This window comes from Rana temporaria, chromosome 6 (genome assembly GCF_905171775.1).
Source record: "Rana temporaria chromosome 6, aRanTem1.1, whole genome shotgun sequence".
NCBI lineage: Eukaryota > Metazoa > Chordata > Amphibia > Anura > Ranidae > Rana > Rana temporaria.
Genome location: NC_053494.1, coordinates 121,708,067 through 121,720,288, shown reverse-complemented (window position 1 = coordinate 121,720,288; position 12,222 = coordinate 121,708,067). Strand labels below are relative to the sequence as shown.

The 12,222-nt window shown below is 45.5% G+C and overlaps 1 protein-coding gene across 5 annotated transcripts in view; it reads right to left on the bottom strand.

Annotated features, from left to right (window-relative positions):
- Positions 1 to 12,222, bottom strand: part of PARD3B (par-3 family cell polarity regulator beta) — a 1,737,215-nt gene that overhangs the window by 764,525 nt on the left and 960,468 nt on the right. The window lies entirely within an intron of this gene.

Below are 12,222 nucleotides of genomic sequence, written 5' to 3'. Positions count from 1 at the left end.
ACACAAAAGCTGGTAATGTTGAAAAAAAACAAAAAACATACGGAGCACAAACTATACACTGTTACACATCAGTGCTACAGAAGGAAAACAAAGCTGAATAAGTCAATGGACAAAAGCAGGCAGCAGGAGCCCAATTCATTATTAGTTTGGTGTTTCTGATAAGAAAATTAGAAAAGTACATTTATAGCAGTGACATTGAAAGCTTCCAACAGTGTCTGAAAAACATACCTGGGACTAATTAATTACCCACTCACTTGTCAGCTTTTAATTTCTCGCCCCTTGTTTAGTCTAATTAATCACCATCTTTAATAGAGCTGTTACCTTCTCTTTACTGCAGTGGCATTACACGCACAGGCAATTCCTGATATCAACTTGTTCAGGTATTGAAGGAACAACCTACTCTTCCAACAAGCAAGACGTGTGTCTGTTCCATTTTCCTACTCAGATATGTACTGTTATTCTTTCTGCTTATATTATATTACATAAATTATAAGTTTCTTCTGCTACATTCTATGCAAAGCACAATAAATGAAAGAGTTGTTGGGAGATGCTGAGAATTTCCTCTCAGAACACTTTAGGCCGCGTACACACGGTTGGACAAAACCGATGAGAATGGTCCGACGGACCGTTTTCATCGGTTCACCGCTGAAGTGGCCGGATGGTCTGATGTGTGTACACACCATCAGTTCAAAATCCGATCGGGTCAGAACGCGGTGACGTCAAACACACGACATGCTGAATAAAATGAAGTTCAATGCTTCCAAGCATGCGTCGACTTGATTCTGAGCATGCGCGGGTTTTGAACCAATGCTTTTCTGTACTAACCATCGGTTTGGTCCGATGGAGCAGTGGTCCATCGGTTCGGTTTTGAAGCATGTTTTAAAATTTTGGACCGAAGGAAAACAGACCGATAGCCTATACACACGGTCGGTTTGGTCCGATGAAAATGAACTTCGGTTCATTCTCATCGGACCAAACCGACCATGTGTACGGCGCCTTAGGGGTGATTTACTAAAAACAAATAGGCTGTTTACTTTGTAAGGGCATTTTCCCCAGAGTTTAGTGTTGGTACAGTTTCACTTTGCAAATAATATTCAATCAGATGCAAGGCTAATAAAAATAAAAAAAAACTGCTTGCACATGTCTGGATGATGGAAGTCAGCAGGGCTTTACCTCATTCGCTAAGTTGTGGGGAAAATGATCTTGCAAAGTGAACAGTCTATTTGCATTTAGTAAATCAATCATAATAAATAAAGTATCTGTGCTTGAGCTCCTGATTCTGCACCTCCGTTGAGGCAGTTATGAGCAGTTTCTTCTTTCTCTGTTGCATTTTGTATTTATTTACGCTAACTGGAGATGTTGGAACACACAAAGGTGGGCATAACAGCCCAAATCCACCATGAATGGGAACTATGGTAGAGTGATATCACCATTACAACGTAATAAAGGTCATGACATGAATAATAAGCTCAATAAGCCTACCAGGGTGACTTATCATTTAAAAATCCAAAAAAAAAAGATAACATATTTCTATTGATGGCTGCAAAATTGTACGGACTGATCCAAATCCAGCTACAAATTTTGTTTTAGCTTTGGACAGATTTTAGAAAAGGAAATACTTCTGCCAAGTCTGTTATTAATGATCATATAGGGGAGGTTTTACCTTCATGTTCTTGTGACAGCAGAACAAAAAAAAAAAAAAAAAAAAAAACTGAAGGGAAATGTTGTCACCAGGACAGAAAGACATAGTTAGTAATAATAACCTGACAAATGTAGATATTTCTCTTTACTACCTTTGCCGGCAGGCAGTAACGGGAAATATCTCCAACCAGGGCATAGGCTGCTAATAAAAAAATGATGGGAGCTCTATCAATCTGTTAAAAGCGAACAAACAAGTTTGGGCGGGAGTTAGGCCTAACTTATGCAACACATGCTTACAGAAAAATCTATTTTTCTGAATTTGACAATTAGGATGTCTATTATTTTGACATATGCCACTGTTAACAGAACTATCAAGCTATTATTTGTTTTCCTGCTATAACAATTAGCCATGTTCATATGAGCAGAGGTGAATATATATTTTTGTGAGTATAGAACCAATATGTCCCAGTTTGTGTGATCACTGGTGCCAAACATTTCTGGAGCCTTTACATTCATACCTGCTACATGGCCATCATTTTGGGTGGTTTTGATGCATCAAATGACCAGTCAAGGAAAACTGACTACCCAAGCAAAAATCTCCCCATATTTCCTAAGCATTTACTTATCACCGATATCACAATGGAATTACTTTTTAACATCATTGCAAAAGCCCTTTAGGCAGTCCTGAACATCTCTGGCAAAGTCATTCTGTGACACATGACCTTATCTTTATAATATCACCATAAACTTTAAGCTTCTAAGTGGATAAGAGCATACGAACAAAAATTTAACAGTGCACCAGAAAATTGGGGGGGGGGGGGGGAACCTCCAAGAGCTAATTTATGTCTAGTGATGAACAGATCTCCAGTTAAGGTAATGCCCGAAGCAAGCCTCCGGTGATTATAGTCTTTTTGTGCAAATTACAGCACTGAGGATATGTGTCTGTTTTATGACTTCCAGGTCATATTATCTCACTTCATTATTTATAAGGTCTAGTTGTCACTTTCTGCATAACTACATCTTAAAAGGTATCACATGAAAGCCTGTGCCATTTGGGGATAATGTCACTGGTTAATTTATGCATCTGCTATAAGGAGAACGAAGATCGAAATCTACATGCAGTTTTAAAACAGTAGTAGATATATTTAAAACTAGATTATTAGATTGTTGTTAAAGGTAAAACAAAGGGTTTCATTTTTATTTAAAGATATAAACTTAAAAAGCCATCAGCTTAATGTAAATCTTATCACTGTTAATGTTGTAAATCTGTTTTTTCTATTTATAGTTTGTAATCATATATTATATGTACAGTAGCTCACAAAAGTGAGTACACCCCTCACATTTTTGTAAATATTTTATTAGATCGTTTGTGACAACACTGAAGAAATGACACATTGCTACAATGTAAATTAGTGAGTGTACAGCTTGTATAACAGTGTAAATTTGCTGTCCCCTCAAAATAAGTCAACACACAGCCATGAATGTCTAAGCCGCTGGCAACAAAAGTGAATTCACCCCTAAGTGAAAATGTCCAAATTGAGACCAAAGTGTCAATATTTTGTGTGGCAAACATTATTTTCCAGCACTGCCTTAACCCTCATGGGCATGGAGTTCCCCAGAGATTCACAGGTTGCCACTGGAGTCCTCTTTCACTCCTTCATGACGACAACACAGAGCTGGTGGATGTTAGAGACCTTGCGCTCCTCCACCTTCCATTTCAGGATGCCCCATAGATGTCCAATAGGGTTTAGATCTGGAGACGTGCTTGGTCAGTTCTTCACCTTTACCCTCAGCTTCTTTAGCTAGGCAGTAATCATCTTGGAGGTGTGTTTGGGGTCGTTATGTTGAAATACTGCCCTGCAGCACAGTCTCCGAAGGGAGGGGATCATACTCTGCTTCTGTATGTCACAGTACATGTTGACATTCATGGTTCCATCAATGAACAGTAGCTCTCCAGTGCCGGCAGCACTCATGCAGCCCCAGACCATGACACTCCTACCACCATGCTTGACTGTAGACAAGACATACTTGTCTTTGTACTCCTCACCTGGTTGCCACCACACACTTGACACCATCTGAACCAAATACGTTTATCTTGGTCTTGTCAAACCACAGGATATGGTTCCAGTAATCCATGTCCTTAGTCTGCTTGTCTTCAGCAAACTGTTTGTGGGCTTCCTTGTGCATCAGCTTTAGAAGAGGCTTCCTTCTGGGATGACAGCCATGCAGACCAATTTGATGCAGTGTGCGGCGTATGGTCTGAGCACTGACAGGCTGACCCCCCACCCCTTCAACCCCTGCAGCATTCATATGTCTGCATATGACGCTGAGCACATGAGCATTTAACTTCTTTGGCCGACCATGACAAGGCCTGTTCTGAGTGGAACCTGTTCTGTTAAACCACTGTATGGTCTTGGCCACCATGCTGCAGCTCAGTTTCAGGGTCTTGGCAATCTTCTTATCACCTAGGCCACCTTTATGTAGAGCAACAATTCTTTTTTTCAAATCCTCAGAAAGCCTCTTTGCCTTGAGGTGCCATGTTGAACTTTACAGGACCAGTATAACACCAAATTTAACACACCTGCTCCCCATTCACACCTGAGACCATGTAACACTAGCTAGTCACATGATAATGGGGGAGGAAAAATAGCTAATTGGACCTAAATTTGGACATTTTCACTTAGGGGTGTGCTCACTTTTGTTGCCAGCGGTTTAGACAGTAATGGCTGTGTGTTAAGTTATTTTGAGGCTACAGCAAGTTTACACTGTTATACAAGCTGTACACTCACTACTTTACATTATAGCAAAATTAGATTTCTTAAGTGTTGTCACATGAAAATATATAATAAAATATTTACAATATTATGTGAGGGGTGTACTCACTTTTGTGAGATACTGTATACAGGGCAACCATATTTGCTCATTACTTCAGGCTCTGGTTCCTGCTTATTGGTGCTGCATTACTATTCCCAGTTTTTTTTTTTGGGCTGTCAGTTATGTTTATTGACATCTCTCCAGTAAGGTATATTCACCATTCCACCTCCATGAGTTCACCTTGAATAAGCTCTGTTGGATGATGTCAGAGCCTTCAGTGCCTTTATATCTGCAGGATTGAACCATAACATTGTGGTTCCAATTTCCTGGAAAACAATGAGGCTACCTGAGTGTTAAATCCATGTATATATACATGGAGAGGTCTCCAGAAGTGGCAACTTTTTATTGTAAGGTTTGTACGTTGCTTTCAAGTAAAAGTATAGTCGGTGGCGGCCCGTCCATAGGGGTCGCCCGGGCACCGCCCCCTCCTGTAGTCAAAAAAAAGGGCCCTTTAAGACTTGTTATTTTCCCTAAAATGTCATTTTACTTATACTGCAGTGATGGCGGTCCGTCTATAGAGGGCGCTGCAGCGCCGCCCCCTCTGGCTCTCGCAAATAACATACATTCATGTATTGCATGAATGCATGTTATTGTTGCCAGCTGCCGCTGGTCTATTCAGATGGCCGGAACTTGGGCGCCAGTTACCTGAATAACGGCAGCTGGTTGGCTGTGCAGAAGTGCCTATCAGAGCCAGCGGCTCTGATAGGCTTTCCGAGTACAGCCCTCGTCCCCCTGATGTCTATCCTCGGAACGCACGGCCGTCTCAGCCAATCAGGTACGCCTATTCTGGTTATCGGTAACCTGATTGGCTGAAGCGTCATGGAGGTCGGGAGAAGACATCGAGGGACGTGGAAGCAGAAAGGTAAGTGCATTTTACAGGGCACAGTGGCGACAATGGGTACAGTGGTGACAAAAGGGCACAGTGGTGACAATGGGCACAGTGGCAACAATTAAAGGGCACAGTGACATGCACAGTTGTGACAATGGGCACAGTGGCAACAATTAAAGGGCACAGTGACATGCACAGTGGCATCAATGGGCACAGTGGTGACAATGGGCACATTGGCAACAATTAAAGGTCACAGTGGCATCAATGGGCACAGTGGTGACAATGGGCACAGTGGCAACAATTAAAGGGCACAGTGGTGACAACTGGCACAGTGGCGACAATTGAGGGGCACAGTGGCTGCGTTTGATGGCATGGCACAGTGGTGACAATTGATGGCACAGTGGCTGCGTTTGATGGCACAGTGGCTGCATTTGATGGCATGGCACAGTGGTGCGAATTGATGGCATAGTGGCATGGCACAGTGGTGATAATTGATGGCACAGTGGCTGCGTTTGATGGCATGGCACAGTGGTGACAATTGATGGCACAGTGGCTGCATTTGATGGCATGGCACAGTGGTGACAATTGATGGCACAGTGGCTGCGTTTGATGGCATGGCACAGTGGTGACAATTGATGACACAGTGGCTGCGTTTGATGGCATGGCACAGTGGTGACAATTGATGGCACAGTCCCTGCGTTTGATGGCATGGCACAGTGGTGACAATTGATGGCACATTGGCTGCGTTTGATGGCATGGCACAGTGGTGACAGTTGATGGCACAGTGGCTGCGTTTGATGGCATGGCTCAGTGGTGACAATTGATGGCACAGTGGCTGCGTTTGATGGCATGGCACAGTGGTGACAATTGATGGCACAGTGGTGACAATTGATGGCACAGTGGCTGCGTTTGATGGCATGGCACAGTGGTGACAATTGATGACACAGTGGCTGCATTTGATGGCATGGCACAGTGGTGACAATTGATGACACAGTGGCTGCGTTTGATGGCATGGCACAGTGGTGACAATTGATGGCACAGTGGCTGCGTTTGATGGCATGGTACAGTGGTGACAATTGATGGCACAGTGCCTGCGTTTGATGGCATGGCACAGTGGTGACAATTGATGGCACAGTGGCTACGTTTGATGGCATGGCACAGTGGTGACAATTGATGGCACAGTGGCTACGTTTGATGGCATCACACAGTGGTGACAATTGATGGCACAGTGGCTGCGTTTGATGGCATGGCACAGTGGTGACAATTGATGACACAGTGGATGCATTTGATAGGCACAGTGAGGCTGCAATTTTTTTTTTCGTTTGCGCCCCCCCCAAAAATTTTGAACACCAGCCGACACCGAGTATAGTGTATAGCCAAGTTATATTCTCTTGAAAATGTCCTTGAGCAAAGTACCATTGGAAAAAAAACTGTATCCATTTTAACATTTAAAACATTTCAGTACTCGTGTGGAAAAAAATATACAAATTTTCTTTTTTTTTTTCCATAGATTCAAACAACAAACCTGTCAATTCCACTGTGCAAGTCACAGCAACCCTAGTAGAAACAGTACTAAACAAACTGTGCACTAAAAGTCTGCTGATCATAGGAAACTAGCATAGAGCATGGCATTATGCAGCTGCTAAAAAATCTAGTGTCTGTGGGATGTGCTTGTATTTTATTTCCCTTAATGTACATGCAAAACTCAAATTTAAGCGCAAAATAACTATTTTTTGAACTACTAAAAATAATGGGCCAGATTCACATACAAATACGTTACGCTGCGGCGGCGTAACGTATCACATTTACGTTACACCGCCGCAAGTTTACAGCGTAAGTGCCTGATTCACAAAGCACTTACCTGTAAACTTGCGGCGGTGTAGCGTAAATCCGCTCGGCGCAAGCCTAATTCAAATGGGGCGGGCACCATTTAAATTAGGCGCATTCCCGCGCCGAACGTACTGCGCATGCTCCGTCCGTAAAATTACCCGATGTGCATTGCGCTAAATGACGTCGCAAGGACGTCATTGGTTTCGACGTTAACGTAAATGGCGTCCAGCGCCATTCACGGACGACTTACGCAAACGACGTGAAATTTAAAATTTCGACGCGGGAACGACGGCCATGCTTAACATTGGTTACACCGCCTAGAGGGCATGCTTAGTTTTACGCAACGCATCTCTACGGAAACAACGTAAATTTAGATCGACGGACAAAGCGGACGTTCGTGAATCGGCGTAACTAGTCATTTGCATATTTTACGCCGACCGCAATGGAATCGCCACCTAGCGGCCGGCCTAGAATTGCAGCCCAAGATCTGACGGTGTAACACAGTTACACCTGTCGGATCTTAGGGCTATCTATGCGTAACCTGATTCTATGAATCAGGCGCATAGATACGACAATTGTATCTCAGAGATACGACGGCGTATCAGGAGATACGACGGCGTATCAGGAGATACGCCGTCTTATCTCTTTTGTGAATCTGGCCCAATAATTCTAATCTGTATGTTTACTTTACTTGAAAGATGCCCAGCAGGGTAAATAAAAACATGAAAAATTTACTGATGGAACACATTTTTTTTACTGACAGCCTTAAATATGAAAACAATTAATATTATAAACTAAGAATCAATATTTAAAGACTACATTTTTCAATAAGGATTACAAATGCACTTATATTTACAGGAAAAAAATGTGCATATAGTATTTTTATCCACAGGAGCCTGCAAAGATTAGCACCTACGATTAGTAGATTATGGGTGCAACGTCAAGCTCCAGCAGACACGTCCTCCAACTTTTTAAGGTAGAAAGCTGGGGAAAGTGTCAAAGAACTATGAGTGTGCTGATCAGAGGCTAAGGTTTGGGGTGCGTAACATATAACATAGGTGTAACAAATAACATGTTTCTAAAGGCGAACTTAGCCTTTAAACAGTACAAACAATAAGTACAGTAGGTGAACCCGATTTTGTGTCAATCTCGCTCTCTTTCTCGGCGAGATTGAGCACCTACGAGCCCCATCGCGGGAGCCAGCGCCGAGCTGGCTTGCCGCGATGGAGACAGAGCCGTCATAGAAGCGACGGGAGATCCGACTTGGATTCCCGCCAATTCTACACGTGTGCGGCGTTTGTTATGAATCCTGAGGGGGAAGTCCCCGCCGGATTTTAAATAAAAATCCGGCATGGGTCCCCCCTCAGGAGCATACCGGGCCCTTAGGTCTGTTATGGGTTGTAAGGAGAGCCCCCCTACGCCGAAAAAAACGGCGTAGGGGTCCCCCTACAATCCATACCAGACCCGTATCCAAAGCACGCTACCCGGCCAGCCAGGAAGGGAGTGGGGACGAGCGAGCGCCCCCCCCTCCTGAGCCGTACCAGGCTGCATGCCCTCAACATGGGGGGGTTGGGTGCTCTGGGGCAGGGGGGCGCACTGCGGCCCCCCCACCTCAGAGCACCCTGTCCCCATGTTGATGAGGACAGGGCCCCTTCCCGACAACCCTGGCCGTTGGTTGTCGGGGTATGCGGGCGGGAGGCTTATCGGAATCTGGGAGCCCCCTTTAATAAGGGGGCCCCCAGATACCGGCCCCCCACCCTAAGTGAATGTGTATGGGGTACATCGTACCCCTACCCATTCACCTGCAAGAAAAGTGGTAAAAACACAAATAAACCACACAGTGTATTAAAATATTTTATTTTTCTGCTCCGGAGGCCCCCCTGTCTTCTTTATTAGCTCTTTTACCAGGGGGGGCTTCTTCTTTGACGTCTTCGGGTGGGTGGGGGCCGCCGTCTGGTTCTCTTCCACCGCCGGGGGGGGGTGGCTTTTAAAAAAGCCCCCACCCCCCCGGCGGGTTTCCTCCGGCGTCTTCGGCGGGGCTCTTCTTCTTCCGCTATCCCGACGGGTCTTCTCCGCTATCCGGGGGGTCTCGCCGCTCTCCGCTGTTGACTTGTCGCACCCCGGTTCTTCGTCTCGCAGTCCGGTCCCTTCTTCCGTGCTGTACGTCTTCTTCCGTGCTGTGAGTTCTTCTTCCGCGCTGTGACGTCATGTTCTTCACTTCTCTTCTTCTCCCGATGTTGACTCGCCGGTCCTCCTCGCTGAAATGACGGATGCGCGCCTTGCATCGGACCTATATAGGCCTCACAGTCCCATCATGCTCTGTACCTACCCATGTGATACCTACCCACGTGGGTAGGTATCACATGGGTAGGTACAGAGCATGATGGGACTGTGAGGCCTATATAGGTCCGATGCAAGGCGCGCATCCGTCATTTCAGCGAGGAGGACCGGCGAATCAACATCGGGAGAAGAAGAGAAGTGAAGAACATGACGTCACAGCGCGGAAGAAGAACTCACAGCACGGAAGAAGACGTACAGCACGGAAGAAGGGACCGGACTGCGAGACGAAGAACCGGGGTGCGACAAGTCAACAGCGGAGAGCGGCGAGACCCCCCGGATAGCGGAGAAGACCCGTCGGGATAGCAGAAGAAGAAGAGCCCCGCCGAAGACGCCGGAGGAAACCCGCCGGGGGGGTGGGGGCTTTTTTAAAAGCCACCCCCCCCCGGCGGTGGAAGAGAACCAGACGGCGGCCCCCACCCACCCGAAGACGTCAAAGAAGAAGCCCCCCCTGGTAAAAGAGCTAATAAAGAAGACAGGGGGGGCCTCCGGAGCAGAAAAATAAAATATTTTAATACACTGTGTGGTTTATTTGTGTTTTTACCACTTTTCTTGCAGGTGAATGGGTAGGGGTACGATGTACCCCATACTCATTCACTTAGGGTGGGGGGCCGGTATCTGGGGGCCCCCTTATTAAAGGGGGCTCCCAGATTCCGATAAGCCTCCCGCCCGCATACCCCGACAACCAACGGCCAGGGTTGTCGGGAAGGGGCCCTGTCCTCATCAACATGGGGACAGGGTGCTCTGAGGTGGGGGGGCCGCAGTGCGCCCCCCTGCCCCAGAGCACCCAACCCCCCCATGTTGAGGGCATGCAGCCTGGTACGGCTCAGGAGGGGGGGGGGGGCGCTCGCTCGTCCCCACTCCCTTCCTGGCTGGCCGGGTAGCGTGCTTTGGATACGGGTCTGGTATGGATTGTAGGGGGACCCCTATGCCGTTTTTTTCGGCGTAGGGGGGCTCTCCTTACAACCCATAACAGACCTAAGGGCCCGGTATGCTCCTGAGGGGGGGACCCATGCCGGATTTTTATTTAAAATCCGGCGGGGACTTCCCCCTCAGGATTCATAACAAACGCCGCACACGTGTAGAATTGGCGGGAATCCAAGTCGGATCTCCCGTCGCTTCTATGACGCGCTTGCTGGGATGTGCTGTCACTATTCCAGTGAGTGCGAGATCTCGGCACCATGTCGCCGAGTATCAGCGCGACGCTGTCGTGCTAAAAGCACAATATCACAAACACCTACTGTAAACATTAAAAGAACCAAAACGTAGAGTAACACCCCCTACAGGTAGTGCAAAACAATTCATAAAAAAAGAAATCCCTAAATATCTGAGAGATTACGCTCATATATCCTACTAGCAGTTAAGACAGCAACAGCACTACAGTGGAAACAGAACATGGTTCCGATCTATCTCGTAAATATAAGTTAAGTTGGGTAATGGTTAAAGGATCACTAAAGATAACACATTTTTTTTTTAAATAACAAACATGTTATACTTACCTCCACTGTGCTGCTCGTTTTGCACAGAGTGGCCCTGAACCTGGTCTTCTGGGGTCCCTCGGCGGCTGTCTCGGCTCCCCCCGCAAGGACTCAACACCTTCATGCGAGCGAGCTTGCATGGTGTTGAGTTAATGCGGGCGTGCTTCTGTAATACAGCGGCGGCCATAGCCACCGACTGTATCACTCAGCTCCGCCCCCCGGTGCTCTGCATCATTGGATGTGATTGACATTTCAATCCATCCACTGTAGCCAATCAACGGCCAGGCTCAACGGCGAAGAGGATGTTGGGGGCGAGCGCAGGACTTTCAAGGGGTCAGGTAAGTATAACAAGGGGGGGGGCTGGGGGGGCCGGTATTGTCGGATGTTTTTTCACCTTAATGCATAGAATGCATTAAGGTGAAAAAACTTTTACCTTTACAACCCCTTTAATGAAAACTGACCAGTATATTCCACAATTCCCACATGTTTTATTTTTTTTAAAGAGGGACCTGTGGGTGATCAAATCGCCTGCCAGATATGTTTTTTATACTCCTTCCCTGAGAAACAACAGGAAGTTAAAGTAAATCTCTTTAAAGTGAGGGAAATTCCGCCTTAGGGAGCCGTCACAAATGTCCCCATTTAAAGATTTCTATTACTATTCTAGTGACTGTAACGTTTCATATTTCCCATAACTTTCTATCAACTGATAGTGGTTAGTAAGGCAAATAGAGAGGGTGAAATTGTCGCAAGCAGTAATAAAAACTGATGCACCTTTCAATTTCACATGCTAAAAGTGAAAAAAAAAAGTTTTGTTCTCAATACACTTAAACATGAATTATTTTACAACTTAGAATGAAATATGCAAATTAACAATGCAATGATTTTTTTTTTTATATCTGCCTGCAATGAATTTTAACTATGCTTACTGACAAATCTTCCACTAGTGACTAATATCGTATGTATAACTTCCTAGGCGACCCGGAAAAGGGGCTTTGTTGCAAGTATAATCACAGGTTATTTGGCAATGTTGTTGTAAGGGGATGTTTTTAAGATCATTCAATTGTAATGTTTGTGCACCTGTACAATGTACAGTATTTTTCTATTTTTCAAGAATTCCAGACTATGAGATCCTGTCAAAAAAAAATAACCTTGAAATTTTGTTCCAGCAGCCGCCAAATCATGTAAAGAAAAACAGATATTGACCTACAACTCAGACCACTCAGAATTCACGGC